The sequence below is a fragment of the Chiloscyllium plagiosum genome, unplaced genomic scaffold (assembly GCF_037043375.1).
Source record: "Chiloscyllium plagiosum isolate Xiang-an unplaced genomic scaffold, Cpla_swu_hap1 HiC_scaffold_21, whole genome shotgun sequence".
In the NCBI taxonomy this organism is placed as follows: domain Eukaryota; kingdom Metazoa; phylum Chordata; class Chondrichthyes; order Orectolobiformes; family Hemiscylliidae; genus Chiloscyllium; species Chiloscyllium plagiosum.
In genome coordinates, this window is record NW_028270159.1 from 26,500,844 (window position 1) to 26,514,442 (window position 13,599).

General features: G+C 40.7%; 1 protein-coding gene across 1 annotated transcript in view; it reads left to right on the forward strand.

The window, feature by feature from the left end:
* psmb7 (proteasome 20S subunit beta 7) overlaps positions 1-13,599 on the forward strand; it is a 61,941-nt gene that overhangs the window by 13,187 nt on the left and 35,155 nt on the right. The window lies entirely within an intron of this gene.

The window sequence follows — 13,599 nt, forward strand, 5'->3', positions numbered from 1 at the left end:
CTGACTATGTATAGCTTACTCCTCATCTAGCTATGAGGAAGACACCGAAGAAACTGCTTATAGACAAATCAAGTGCTTAGGCAAGAGCATAGCTGAAATATTACAAGAGAGATGTGAAATTATTTGCTTTGGAAAATGACACAAGCAGAATTCTTTTTGCAAGTTGAGAGAGTGGGAAATGTTAGTATTGAGCAGAATCTGGATGTCTTTTTACACAAGCAAGTTAACATACAAGTATAGAAAGCAATTAATCGTTTAACTTCATCATGAAGGATTTGAAGTACAAAAGTAAAGACATTCATACAGTATTGATGCAATCGCACCTGGAGTCTTGTGTGCAACTTTGGTGTCCTTATCTGAGAAAGGGGTATGCTTTCCTTAGATGAGTGAAATGAAGATTCACTAGACTGATTTCTGAAATGAGGTTATTGTCCGATGAGGTCAATATTACCTTGAATTTAGAAAATTAGAGGCAATTTCATTGCAACATATGAAGTTCTTGAGAGGCTAGTTTAAGAAGTGGTGAGAAGATAATTTCCCTTATTGACAAATGTAGAATTAGGAATCACAGTCTCAGAATTTAGCTATTTAGGTTTGAGGGGAAATGTTCCTTTACTCAGGCATTATGAATCTGCAAATACATCTATGTTTTTACAGAATTTCACTCCGTAAATACGCGAACATCAGATATGTCAAACTTTTCCCAAAAAAGCATGCACTTCTAGTGTAGCAGAATAGCTATTTTAATATTGAAGGAAGTTGATTCTTATGTGGCAAATTTATTTATTTGTTTCACTGCTGTGTATTTTACAGTCTCCTTATATCTTGTAACTGTGCTAATAAAAATGTACAAAATCTGGCTGCATATCCCAGGTTTATATCATTTGCATAAATGTAATAGGATTTGCAGCAGAGTACTACAAGTTGCAATGTCTTCATTATTTTCTGCTTTGCTTTTAAAATGCAATTCAGAAAGTGGTAGAGTGCTTCAGAAGCCAGTAGGTGGTGTCATTGCACTTAGCTCCGATATTGTGCATGAAAAGGCTTCTTAAAAATTTCAAGAATAGAAATGGAACTGAAGGTTGTGTATAACTGTTTAAATGTAATTTGCTATCTAGAAGTTATAGTTGCCTCTTAAGAGGCATTGTATTTTCAAATTCTATTCCATTGCATTTTCCATAGTGTTCAGCGATGTGGAGGCTAGGTGTATTAGGCAGGGGTAAATATAGGGTAGAAGAATGAATCTGGGTGGGTTACTCTTCGGAGGGTCGGTGTGGACTTGTTGGGCCGAAGGGCCTGTTTCCACACTAGGGATTCTAATTCTAAAAAAAATTCTGAATATTAAAATATAAAGTGCATTACTGTTGTATTTTATATAGGTCAGACCTGATGGCAATTGAGAATACTGTCAGCTGCTTTGTACAATCTATTGTTGACTGACCCTCTTTAAAACAAATTTCTACTTGCTCTTCATGTCACATTCTTGAATGGGGAAAGGACATGTTGGACGGGAGGGGAATAAAGTCATCTTTATATGCACGTATGCCTTTGAAAATATTCTGAATCCACAAACATCCTGTTTTCTCATTGTCCATACTTTATTACTATTTGTGATCTGTTTACCCTTTGCAGTTACCATTGTCAATCACATGACAATTTGTGAAAGAAAAACTTCAAACTGTATGATGGCTACCTTTCAAGCTGTGAAGTTTTCTAAATTCATTTGAAATGTTAAACTCATAACCATGTCCAACTTGAGCAGAGCTGAAGCTCGGAGAGAACTAGTTAATGATCATTTTCAATAATGGTAAAAGACACCAACTGCTTAAAGAATTACTTTTCTCCACAGTAAAATTGTCTTGGAGAGAAATGTATACATGTATCTAACTAATTCTGCCATCATGCATTGTGGAGATTGATGCAGTTTTCAAACTGAGTGAAATTAAATCCTGGTCCCTACAAGTAGCACAATAGAGGTCATATTGCATGTCAAGCTATCACTACCATCCTCTTTTTCTCAGTTTCTCAACTTCTGTTAATTCTGCTATTTTTAAATAATGAAATGGATGTTGTAGTACTAGTTACAAAATAATAGACTTAGCAAGATGATCGAGACTGAAGGTTTTGTAGTAGTATTTCTCAAGGACAAATGTGCAATGAAAAGTCATCTTCAATGTGATACAAGTTCTTATTTTGTTTGAGTGAAATGCATTTCTCCTCTCTTTCACATATTGAGATTAGTATTTTATTTGACTTTTGCTACGTCTTTCCTGACTGCTATTTGATCATTTGCATCTACCCATTGTCTTTTGTTAAATATAATACCTTTCCCCATCAGAGAGCCAGATTCTTGCTGGACGTATGAGTAATTAAGTTTCCATTCACTTAGGCTATATTCCATGATTTTAGATCAGCAGATAGAATATTGATTTGCAGTTAACAATATCTTCTTGTAATACTTCTGGATGTGAAATAAGAGAGCTCTGATTAACATGCATAGAGTCATAGAGATTTACAGCACGGAAACAGACCCTTTGGTCCAACTTGACCATGCTGACCAGATATCCTAAATTAATCTAGTCCCATTTGCCAGCACTTGGACTACATCCCCCTAAAGTCTTCCTATTCGCATACCCATCCAGATACCTTTTAAATGTTGTAATTGTACCAGCCTCCAACAAACCTCTGGCAGCTCATCCCATACACACACCACCCTTTGCATGAAAATGTTGCTCCTTAAGTCTCTTTGAGGTCTTTCCCCTCTCACCTTAAACTTATGCCCTCTAGTTCTGGACACCTGCATCCCAGGGAAAAGACCTTGTCTGTTTACCCTAACCATCCCCCCTCATGTTTTTGTAAACCTCTATGAGGTCACCCCTCAGCCTCTGACACTCCAGGGAAAAGAGCCCCTGCCTATTCAGCCTCCCCCAATAGCGCTCACCCCCCAACCCTTGCAACATCCTTGCAAATCTTTTCTGAACCCTTTTAAGTTTCTTAACATCCTGAAGGTCTGTTTCCATGCTGGACATCTCTATGACTCTATAATGGCATACAGTATTTCAAAAGTGGCCTAACCAATGTCCTGTACAGCCACAACCTGACCTCCCAACTTCTATACTCAATGTTCTGACCAATAATGGAAAGCATACCAATGCCTTCTTCACTATCCTATCTACCTGCGACTCCACTTTCAACCTGTACTCCAAAGTCTCTTTGTTCAGCAACACTCCCTAGGACCTTACCATTCAGTGCATAAGTCCTGCTAAGATTTGCTTGCCCAAAATGAAATCATCACATTTATCTGAATTAAACTCCTTCTGCCATTCCTCAGCCCATTGATCAAGACCCTGTAGTACTCTGAGGTAACCTTCTTCGCTGTCCACTACACCTGTAATTTTAATGTCATCTGCAAACTGACTAACTATACCTCCTATATTCACATCCAAATCATTTATATAGATGACAAAAAGCAGTGGACTCAGCACCAATCCTTGTGGCACACCACCGGTCGCAGACCACCAGTCTGAAAAGCAACCTTCCATCACTCCCCTCTTTCTTCTACCTTCGAGCCAGTTCCAGATCTCAGTTTCAAGATGGAATATTTAAAATTTGTGTGTGCGAGTGAAAGTTCATATTTAAATCTGTTTTACTTTAATTTCATGAGTAACCAAATGTCCATAAAGACCACTAATTACTTGCTAAACCAGGTTCAACATTGTATTGCAGCCATACGCTTTATTATGACATTGAAGCAAGGTGACCTCCTTTAGGAGTGTATCATTGCTGCATGCTGAAGTTGGTTTGTAGCCCAATAAAGGAGTTGTACCAAAACAGAATCAGAAATTACAGGTGAAACTCATCAGATCTGGCAGTGTCTGTGGGAGGAAAGCAGAATTAACGTTTCGAGTCCAATGACTCTTCATCAGAGCAGATGCAGTGATGCTGCCAGACCTGCTGTGTTTCTACAACAATTTCTGTTTTTGTTTCAGGTCTGCTTGTATGGAGCCGCAGAAAATGGGGAAATACTAAATGAGTATTTTGCATCAGTATTTACTGTGGAAAAGGATATGGAAGATATAGACTGTAGGGAAATAGATGGTGACATCTTGCAAAATATCCATATTACAGAGGAGGAAGTGCTGGATATCTTTAAACGGGTAAAGGTGGATAAATCCCCAGGACCTGATCAGGTGTACCCTAGAACTCTGTGGGAAGCTAGAGAAGTGAGTGCTGGGCCTCTTGCTGAGATATTTGTATCATCGATAGTCACAGGTGAGGTGCCGGAAGACTGGAGGTTGGCTAACGTGGTGCCACTGTTTAAGAAAGGTGGTAAGGACAAGCCAGGGAACTATAGACCAGTGAGCCTGACCTCAATGGTGGGCAAGTTGTTGGAGGGAATCCTGAGGAACAGAATGTGCATGTATTTGAAAAGGGAAGGACTGATTAGGGGTAGTCAACATGGCTTTGTGCATGGGAAATCATGTCTCACAAACTTGATTGAGTTTTTTGAAGAAGTAATAAAGAGGATTGATGAGGGCAGAGCAGTAGATGTGAGCTATATGGACTTTAGTAAGGTGTTTGACAAGGTTCCCCATGGGAAACTGATTAGCAAGGTTGGATCTCATGGAATACAGGGAGAACTCGACATTTGGATACAGAACTGGCTCAAAAGTAGAAGACAGAGGGTGGTGGTGGAGGGTTGTTTTTCAGACTGGAGGCCTGTGACCAGTGGAGTGCCACAAGGATCAGTGCTGGGTCCTCTACTTTTTGTCATTTACATAAATGATTTGGATGTGAGCATAGCCGGTACAGTTAATAAGTTTGCAGATGACACCAAAATTGGAGGTGTAGTGGACAGCAAGGAAGGTTACCTCAGATTACAACAGGATCTTGATCAGATGGGCCAATGGGCTGAGAAGTGGCAGATGGAGTTTAATTCAGATAAATGTAGGGTGCTGCATTTTGGGAAACGAATCTTAGCAGGACTTATATACCTTAATGGTAAGGTCCTAAGAAGTGTTGTTGAACAAAGAGACCTTGGAGTGCAGGTTCATAGCTCCTTGAAAGTGGAGTCGCAGGTAGATAGGATGGTGAAGGCGGCGTTTGGTATGCTTTCCTTTATTAGTCAGAGTATTGAGAACAGGAGTTGGAAGGTCAGGTTGTGGCTGTACAGGACATTGGTTAGGCCACTATTGGAATATTGCGTGCAATTCTGGTATCCTTCCTATCGGAAAGATGTTGTGAAACTTGAAAGGATTCAGAAAAGATTTTCAAGGATGTTGCCAGGGTTGGAGGATTTGAGCTATAGGGAGAGGCTGAACAGGCTGGGGCTGTTTTCCCTGGAGCGTCGGAGGCTGAGGGTGACCTTATAGAGGTTTACAGAATTATGGATAGGATAAATAGGCAAAGTCTTTTCCCTGAGGTCAGGGAGTCCAGGACTAGAGGGCATAGGTTTAGGGTGAGAGGGGAAAGATATAAAAAAGACCTAAGGGGCAACGTTTTCACACAGAGGTACGTGTATGGAATGAGCTACCAGAGAAAGTGGTGGAGGCTGGTACAATTGCAACATTTAAAAGGCATTTGGATGGGAATATGAATAGGAAGGGTTTGGAGGGATATGGTCTGGGTGCTGGTAGGTGGGACTAGATTGGGTTGGAATATCTGGTCGGCATGGACGGGTTGGACTGGACGGTCTGTTTCTATGCTGTATATCTCTCTGACTCTCTGCCTGCAGTTCTTTGTTTTATTATAAAGGAATTGTACTGTATCTTTCCATGACAGCAACAACCTTACAGTTACTGAAGTAATGCTGATTGCATGTTATTCCTGTTCAATTGACCTTTCTATTCAGTGTAGTATTTGTTGTGGTGCCATCCAAAGGCAAGAATGATGCACCACAACAGCCAGTTGAGGTCAGTTTTCCAGTAGAAAATATCCACCTTATAACTTGATGAGATGGTCATTTATTCATTTGTTCACTTTCTGAATAAAACATGGGAGCAAAGATGGCCAGTTTTGCAAGGCATCCCAAGGATACTTGAAAAAGCTGAGATACCAAATCAGTCCTAGATGATTTCTATGTGCCTTGAATGGTGTCTAAAGTACCGCATTGGACCACTGTTGTGCCTCTGAGAAATTGGGCTGCCAGGCACGTTCAGTGCAGGCTTTCTTGGTGCAGGTACTGCTCTGCCACTAAAATGTTAAGTTTTAATTAGCTTTCCAGCACTGACATAACTTACACTAAAAATGCACTAATCTGATTTCCTGCACTTGACCCATATCCTCGAATGTTATGATATTTGAAGTACTCATCCAAATATTTTTTAAAGGTTGTAAGGTTTCAAGACTCTACTTCTGTTCCCAGATTCTCACCACCCACTGAGAAGTTTTTTTCCCCAAGTCCCCTCTGAATCTGCAGCCGCTTACCCTAACACTATGCCCTCATGACTGACCCCTCGACAACGAGGAACAGCTGCTGTCTATTCACCCTTTTTATACCCCTCATAATCTTGTACAATTCAATCATGCCCCCCCCCATCTTCTTGCCGTAAAAAAAATCCAAGCCTATCTCCCTCGTCTCTCTTTCTAGCCCAGTTTCTCTATTCCAGGCAACATGCTGGTGAACCTTCTCTCTAGTGCTAACACATCCTTCCTGTAATGAGATGATCAGACCTGCACACAGTACTGCAGTTGTGGCCTGACCAACTCTCCCTACAACTCCAACATTACGTCCTTGCTTTTACACTCTATGCCATGATGATGAAAGCAAGTGTCCTAAAAGCCACCTTAACTATTCTATTCACGTACTCTGCTGACTTCAGGGATCTGTGATTAATTCCCCAAGGTCCCTCTGTTCTTCTAAGCTACCCAGTGTCCTGCCATTCATTAAATACTACCTCAGCTTGTTCTTCTTCCAAAGTGCATCACCTCACACTGTTCTGCCCATCTGACCAGCCCATCTATATCTTTTTGTAATCTATAACCATTATCTTCAGTATTAACCACTTTACAAACCTTGGTGACATCTGCAAATTTGCTTAACGTTCCCCCCCACCCACATTTTCACCTATATCATTTATGTATATAACAAACAGTAAAAGTCCCAATACTGATCGTTGTGGTACATCGCTAGTCACTGGCCTCCAATCACTTAAACAGCCTTCTTCCCTTACACTTTGTGTTCTATTACTCAGTCAGTTTCTGATCCATCTTGCCAGGACACCTGGGTGTCCATCCTTGCTGATTTACGTTTGGTCCATATCATATCCGAGTAAAAATACCACTTTGAGTTTGTGTCGCCTCCTGTAATCTTGCCTTCTTTGAATCTATGTTCACTTTCCTTGCATCTCTCTGTAACTTGGATGTTATTTTCTGTTAAAGGTGTATGCATTTCTTTTCCTGCCATCTTACCAAAGTCCACTTGCTTCAGAGTTAATAAAAGAGTTTATCTTTTAAACCCTGCTGCTCACGCCATTATTTTGAGCCTAGTTCTCTCTTGTTGTATTAATGTACCATTTACTTAAAGGTGCCATCTATTAATCAAAAGCATTCCGTGATGTAAATTACAGAAACTTGGAATATTCAAATGCAGTTTCGATAGTTTAAACTTGTAATAATCAGCTACATATAAGACTAATCTTGTGTGGTTTTACCTGCATATAGTCAGCATCAAGAAAAGCAAAAGAAGGAATAATGTTAAATATGATCAATCCTGGGTGTCTTTATAAGATTGGGGAAATACAATAAGTTCACTTAGAAGGCAATTCATTTGGCTTTCTCTGGATTGTTTATTTACCGCTTTAAGTGTCTAATCCATGCTGCTGTTTTAATACAATCCATACAGACATATTGGCTCCTTTTACATTGGTATTTCACAAGCTAGGTGATATCTGCCTTTGAAGTGTCACTGTTGGAAGGTTTTCTGTGGTAGTTCTCAAAAATGATTTCTGTGCAATTCACTCAGTTCTATTAAATGGGTTTTGTAAACTATTTTGTTTAGTGTATGTCTTAATTGGGAAATAACAGAAGTTATATTTCCATTCTAATTTTTCCATTCTGGATCTGTGAAAAAATGGATTGTCAAAGTTATTACTGAGCCTCTCGCTGGCTGTACAATGCAGGCTTGTATATAGTACCTTTCTCAAAAACGTTTGCCAATTGCAAAGAAAAACTACATTAGAAACTGAGACCGGAGCCGCTCAAAAGATTAAAAATGCTCTGCTTACTCTGGAGTGAAATCATCAAATTAAACTGTTTGTGCTGACAAAAGATAAATTTGGTTTTCAGCAAACGGTGCAAGATAGTTTGATTGCTTGGCTTGTCCAGGGATGCTCTTGGCAGACACTTGTAATGAAATGTGGAGCGTTTGCATAAAATTAAAGTGTTGCAGGCGATCAGCAGTTCAGCTATAGGAAAGCAAGAAGAGATCTTCTTCAATCTCTTGTGGATAACTTACTCCCCTGACGCTGAAGTTGTTTCATATTCATAAATCAGCTTTTTGTGCATTGGCAATGTCGGCCTGCGGAGCAAGCATTACCACCTAGAGACTAGGCCTCTCAGCCAGGAACCTGGGTGAAAAATGATCACAATTGATGGGGCTGCGGAGTGCACCAAATTTTTACACAGAACAAGCAGCAAATTGAATAACAATGAGTAAGTGTGAATAAGCACTCTGTCACACCATTCTGACACTGATGGATGAGAAGGTCCTAAATGTTGTACTTTCGCCGCTGCACAGATCCTGTACTGTGGCAGGTTTCAGAATAAGGAACAGGCTGAAGTGGCAAATGGGGCCTTCGATACTTAAAATGGACTGCTGTGTAGCATTACTGCAGGGTTAGGAGAATGCCACAAAAGGCATTTAGGAAAAATGAGAAATCCTGTTTAAAGGAACTAATTATAATGTTCTTGAAAAGGTGACAGCATTTCAAACAGTAAGACTCTCATAACCTCAAGACCTTCTGTTACTGTTTAAATTTAATACATGAACTTGCAGGTGTATAGAGAAAATAGAAATTCTTCAAGTCATCTTGAAAGTCTACTTATGAGGCTAGCTTGTACATTTTAAAAGCTAAATGTCTTAAATATTCAAAAGCAAGGGTCTTTAAAGGTCAGACTTCAGAATGTTGGCTTGCAGCATAACTTGTCACTGATCAAGCACGTCAGTTCTGTCGTACTCATTCAAACATTACACCATTTTTAACAACCAGTGTATCTTTACTGTGATGGATGAACCAGACACCAAAAATCTCCTCTGCTGCCATGTTTTACAAAACTAACTTTATGCCCATCATTATTAAACTTTGGAACAAAAGAATAAAACAGTATGTGTCTGTATTTGTATATAAATTGTTGAAGTAGACTATAAGGCATTCAGTAAAACTTCATTTTAACGCAAATTTAAAATGTTCATCAAGCTTTCCAAATTTAAAGTCATAAGACTCATACAGCATCGTCCATGCCAACCATATTCCCAAACCAATCTAGTCTCGTTTGCCTACATGTGGCCCATATCCCTCCAACTCTTTCATATTCATTTATTTATCCAAATGTCTTTTAACTGTTGTACATGCGCCAGCATCCACCAGTTCATTCCACATACGAACCACTCTGTGTGAAATAGTTACCCTTCATATTCTTTTTAACTCTTTCTTCTCTCACCTTAAAAATATGCACTCTAATTTCAAACACCTCCACCTTAGGGAAAAGACCCTTGCTATTTACCTTATCTATGCCCCTCATTATTTTATAAACTTCTATAAGGTCATCCTTCAACCTCCTACGCTCCCGTGAAAAATGTCCCAGCCCTATTCAGCCTATCTTTTTAACTCAAGCCCTCTATTCTTGACAATTTTTTGGTAAATCTTGTCTGAATCTTCTTGAATTTAATAATAGCCTTCCTATAGCAGGGCAACCAGAACTGTACACAATACTCCAGAAGAGGACTCACCAACATCCTATGTCACCTGATGTCCCAACTTCTGTACTCAAAAATCTGAGTAATGAAGGCAAGCGTGCTAACTGCCTGATTAACGACCCTGTTTTGCATATGACACAAATTTCAAAGAACTATATACTTAGCTCTTAGGTCTCTCTCTGTTCTACAACACGACACAGGCCCCTACCTTTAATTGAGTCCTGCCCTTGGTTGTTTTATCAAAATGCAATACCCCTCATTTATCTAAATTAAACAATCTGCCACTCCTCAGACCATTGACTCAATTGATTAAAATCTCTTTGTAATCTTTGATAACCTTCACTGCCCACTATACCACCAATGTTAGTGTCTTCTGCAAACTTACTAACTATGCCTCCTTAATTCTCACCCAAATTGTTTATATAGATGGCAAACAAAGTGGACCCAGTATAAATCTCCATGGAATATCACTGATCACAGGCCGCCAGTCTGAGAAACAACCCTCCCACCACCACCCTCTGACTCTTAGCATCAAGCCAAGTTTGCATCCAATTGGCAGGCTTTCCCTGAAACCGATGTGATCTAACTTTACTAATTAGTCTACTATGCAGACCCTTGTCAAAAGCTTTGCTAAAGTCCATGTAAACTACATCTACCTCTGTCCTCATCAATCTTTTTGGTTATTTCCTCAAAAAATGCAATCAAGTTTGAGTGAGACAATTTCCCTTGCACTAGTCCATGCTGACAATCCTCAATTAATCCTTGCATTTCCAAATGCATGTAAATGCTATCTTTCAAAATAACCTTCAACAACTTACCCACCACCAATGTCAGACTCTCAGATCTGTAGATCTCAGGCTTCTTATTTAAACCTTTCTTAACTAAAGGCACACCATTGGCCACCGTCCAGTCCTCTGGCACCTGATACAAATATCTCTGCAGAGGGCCCTGAAATTTCTTATCTAACTTCCCACAACTTTTTTGAGGAAACTACCATTTATTGTACTGGAGAAAGACTATAAGAGTTTCTCTCATTTCGGTCCTGGAACTAGGTATCTGTTTGGAGGTCCACAGACTTCTCACAGGGAAGCGATATTCGAAGACGTGTTATCCTAGGTCCCCATTGTTGTGTCACCCCTGATGACTCGTTTGAAAATCTCAACAGTGCAGGATGAAAGTGAGTTGCTTTCTTGGTTGATGATATGATATGAAAATATGTGCAAGAGGAGCCAAGCATTCAATTTACCAGTTTACACAAAATATTATTCACATTTCTGGTCCCCTTCCTATCAGAAGGATGTTGTGAAACTTGAGGGGGTTCAGAGGAGACTTACAGGGCTGTTCAAAAAGACCCCACCACCAGGGATATATTTCCCTCCCCACCCCTTTCCGCCTTTCGCAAAGACCGTTCCCTCCGTGACTACCTGGTCAGATCCACGCCCTCCTACGACCCACCCTCCCATCCTGGCACTTTCCCCTGCCACCCCAGGAACTGTAAAACCTGCGCCCACACCTCCTCCCTCATCTCTATCCAAGGCCCTAAAGGAGCCTTCCACATCCATCAAAGTTTTACCTGCACATCCACTAATATCATTTATTGTATCTGTTGCTCCCGATGCGGTCTCCTCTACATTGGGGAGACTGGGAGCCTCCTAGCAGAGCGCTTTAGGGAGCATCTCCGAGACACCCGCACCAATCAACCAAACCGCCCCGTGGCCCAACATTTCAACTCCCCCTCCCACTCTACCGAGGACATGGAAGTCCTGGGCCTCCTTCACCGCTGCTCCCTCACCACCAGACGCCTGGAGGAAGAACACCTCATCTTCCGCCTCGGAACACTTCAACCCCAGGGCATCAATGTGGACGTCAACAGCTTCCTCATTTCCCCTTCCGCCACCTCATCCTAGTTTCAAACTTCCAGCTCCGCACTGTCCCCTTGACTTGTCCGGACTTGTCCGACCTGCCTAGCTCCTTTTCCACCTATCCACTCCACCCTGTCCTCCCTGACCTATCACCTTCATCTCCTCCCCCACTCACCCATTGTACTCTATGCTACTGTCTCCCCACCCCCACCCTCCCCTAGCTTATCTCTCCACGCTTCAGGCTCTCTGCCTTTATTCCTGATGAAGGGCTTTTGCCCGAAACGTCAATTTCGCTGCTCGTTGGATGCTGCCTGAATTGCTGTGCTCTTCCAGCACCACTGATCCAGAATCTGATTTCCAGCATCTGCAGTTATTGTTTTTACAGGGATGTTGCCAGGGTTGAAGAATTTGAGCTATAGGGAGAGGTTGATTAGGCTAGGGCTGTTTCCCTGGAGCGTCGGAGGCTGAGGGGTGACCTTATAGAGGTTTATAAAATCAAGAGGGGCATGGAGAGGATAAATAGGCAAAGTCTTTTCCCTGGGGTGGGGAAGTCCAGACCTAGAGGGCATAGGTTTAGGATGAGAGGGGAAAGATATAAAAGAGACCTAAGGGGCAACTTTTTCACGCAGAGGGTGGTACGTGCATGAAATGAGCTGCTAGAGGAGGTGGTGGAGACTGGTACAATTGCAACATTTAAAAGGCATCTGGATGGGTATATGAATAGGAAGGGTTTGGAGGGATATGGGCCAGGTGGTGGCAGGTGGGACTAGGTTAAGTTGGGATATCTGGCCGGCATGGACAGGTTGGACCAAAAGGTTTGTTTCAGTGCTGTACATCTCTAGGACTCTATGACATACACGATACGTTTAGCTGCCTTTGAGTTAGCAGGTTTGCACCAGGGTGAGTTTTACTTAAGTGACAAGTAGTTGAAAAATAAGCATTTGAATTTTTTGGCCAAAAACCAGGATTAACGTATACATGAGATGTATAAAAACCATCTTTTGTCCTTAATTTGAGAGTCGACTTTTAATGAGAAAGCCTATTACCTCAGTGTATAGTTTGGCAAATTATTTTGAATTTCAAACTCAATTTTAAACATTATCATTTATGACCCTAGTTTTTGTTTTAGTTAAATTCAGATACGGCAATAGCTTTTTAATGCTCTTAAATGCACTTGTGTTCTTCAGTATGTTCATATAAAAGTTTACTTATCAATATTTACACATGGAAAATATATTATATGAATATGGAATGCAAAAAATGTTATATATTGAGCATTTGCATCTGTATAACACTTTATTTTTAATCATTTCAAGATGTCAGAAGTGCTTTGCACCCAGTGGATTACTACTTTGAACTGCTGTAAATGTTATGTAGGGAAATGTGGGAATCCATTGGTGCACATCAGGGCGTCACAAACTGCAGTTGAGAATGAGTAAATATTTTGCTTTTGGTGATGTTGGTTGTCATAAGAAAGCTGCCTTTCTCCTTTTTGAATAGTTACATGGCATGTTCACTTATGAATATATTTTCTTTTGGAAAACCTACCTAGATGTTGGACTGGTAAAATCTCTGCATTTTGCCAAAATTGGAATTTACTAAATATTTATTGAACTGACTGAAAATTACAAAAAATTAGGAAAGTGTCAATTTTGGAGTTTCATGGAGAGTTTCTGTCACCTCAGTGTATATGTACCACGCCCTATTGTGACATACTCACGCTAACATGCGCCCACCAGTGGCACTGCTGAGACCTTCTGGGATTTGTACTACCAGTGCATATTTAAAGCTCAGCTGTGTACCAGGTTAGAAATTGCCAGC